Here is a 2728-nt window from a genome sequence, read left to right on the forward strand (position 1 = left end):
ATATTCAGGGTTCATGCTTTGTTCTTGTTCTTCATTTTTTATCATAACGACTTTATTCATCAAATAATAGCAAGGTCGTTTACATAGTGATGAAGAATAATGTCAGGGACATTGGATTCCCAAGATTCAGACTTATTAATTCTAAAACAATGTTTTGCCAAGCAATCTGCTACCATATTTGCTTCTCTGCTGCAGTGGACAAAATCAATACTAGCAAACTCCATGGCCATGATAGAACACTCTTCAATGATTGGAACATCAGTTTCCATATAGGCATTTGGATTAGAGATGTTCTGCAACGCCAACATACTGTCAGACTCGATGATGAGTTTAGGGCAACCCAATTTTTCTGTTAGGATTAAACCACTTCGGATAGCCATAACTTCAGTTAACAGAGTGCACAACCCCCAAATCATGGCCATGAGAAAAAAAAATCTTGCTTCCAAAAAGATGTTGGGCCGTGAGAACGTAAGCAGGCCCAAATTGAGACAAGCCCACCCGCGTAGGGGCACCAGCCTAGTTTTATAGCATAGAGGCACCCATATTTATAAAAAAATGCTTCAACTAAAACCTCAAAATAAAATGTTGCTTTGGCAAATAAACCTTTAACAAACATATACTTCTTTACTTGTTTTTTCTTTAGCCAAATTTTTCTGTCGAATAAATGTTGGGCTGTATGTATTGTACTTTTTTGTTTTTCTTTACATATTTATTGCTTTCCCACTATTGTTTTGTGATTCTTTTTATGCATGTCTATAGTTCCATGAAACCCAAATTAAATGGGGATCTATGAAAGCCACAGAAATCATTTTTGGAAATGATCAAGTTAAATTCGTTTGAAATAGGTCCAAGAAAATGTTCATGGTTTTCTCTAAAAATAATGGCCAGAGGTAAAATTCAAACCAATATTTTTAGGAGCACAGAGATATTTCTTTTGGGCATTTCAGTCAATCCAATAATTATTTGTATTAGTTGCATATCTATGGTTGCACAAAAATTTGCTACACCTACTAGCTAGGGTGACCCTATTAGCCAGGGCCAAGATACATGCATGCACACATGCAGCACACCAAGATATGGTTTTTTTGCAAAAAAATTGGGTACCCATACACTTGCATGTCCATAGTGGAATCTACCCCGTTTTATTAGTAACACATAGATCAACTAGATAGAACATCAAGCATGATATATATCAACTGACCAATATCAACTAGAAAGAAAAAAACAGATACACTACTAGGGAAAAGCCTAGCAGCAGCGCGGGTTCTAGGTATATCAGTAGCGCGGAACACGGCGCTACTAATAAGGCGCTATAGCTAACCCGTAACAGCAGCGCGTGCGCGTCCGCGCTACTGCTATACAAGTGTAGCAGCATCGTTCTTCCCGGGAGCTCGCTACTGCTAATAGCTATAGCGCGCTTCTCCTGTGCGCGCTACTGGTACTGTCGCGCTGCTGCTAACTTTTCTCCACCCGCTACTGCTAATTTTAGTAGTTTTTGTTTTTTTCTGCATATTTGTTTTTTATTTGAACATGCTTTATAGAAGAATCTTTAGCACATACAAATGTCATCATGATACCACAAATGTAATCATAGCATATACATACAAATAGTCTCATCATAATCATCATCCAACACAAAGTGGTATTTTGTCATCATCTCGAAAATAGTGATACATGCAAGTCTCGAATACTTGCAACTACAACGTCATCCATCTAAACAAAGGTATACGCGAGAAGAGTTATCACTATGAGTGAGAGCGGAACTATGCAGTACATGAGGCAGCGGTTACGAGTCCTCTCTCGCGCTAGCGTGAACCTGAAGTAACTAGCTTCTCCTTCTTGTCTGCTTTTGAAGCCTTTATGGCTGGCGCCCGAGAACCCATTCACTTGCGCCTGACACTCAGGCCACTTGTTGTACACCCCCGAAACCTTCCCTTTATACACAACATAGCACTGCCATCTCGCCATCAAGAAGCTAGGTACCTGTTAGAGATGCATCTTCATAAAGAGGATGTACAATCATATGCAACAAAATATACTAGAGCAACACGAAAAAGAAAGGGTTAGCAACTAGATGCACATACAGTACACAAACTAATTAACTAGAGGTACGCGGGTCATCATACCCAAACTAACAAAGTAGCGTTACGCAAGTTCGGCAGGGACCGTGGAAATCACAAAGCTTCATCGCTATAGAAAGTATACAAGTTCAACCGACACATATCATCATCATCGACATCGTAAATCACTAGAAGTTCCATCCTTCCATATCATCCAGGATGGACCCTAGCATCTTGAACGGCATGAGGTCATGACGTTGCATGCCTATGCGAGTTCGGACGTCAGCTCGCGATATAGGGCCGTGGTGGAACATCCCCTTCTCATCGATGACTTCTTTCATGATGATCGTCGCAATGTCCCTTTGGATGCGAAAGAAGTCATCTATCCTGAGTATATAATCCGCTTGTCCATGAGATTCTACCCACTTGTGGACATGATCATCATTTCTGCCTGTCATGCGAAGCTTTTGGTGATCCGTGCTGAACTCAATCATGAGATGGAGGATGTAGAATCCATCTTTCTTGCTTGGTTTTGGGACTTGGATGCAGCAGAAGTTAGTTTTATGCGCGAAACCCATCTTCTTGTTCCTTTGTTTCCTGATCTGCATGTGGCCACCTCTAATGCTGAAGCCTTAGAGAGCATCATCTAGAATATTCATTATGTGGGT

The sequence above is a fragment of the Triticum dicoccoides genome, chromosome 5B (genome assembly GCF_002162155.2).
Source record: "Triticum dicoccoides isolate Atlit2015 ecotype Zavitan chromosome 5B, WEW_v2.0, whole genome shotgun sequence".
In the NCBI taxonomy this organism is placed as follows: domain Eukaryota; kingdom Viridiplantae; phylum Streptophyta; class Magnoliopsida; order Poales; family Poaceae; genus Triticum; species Triticum dicoccoides.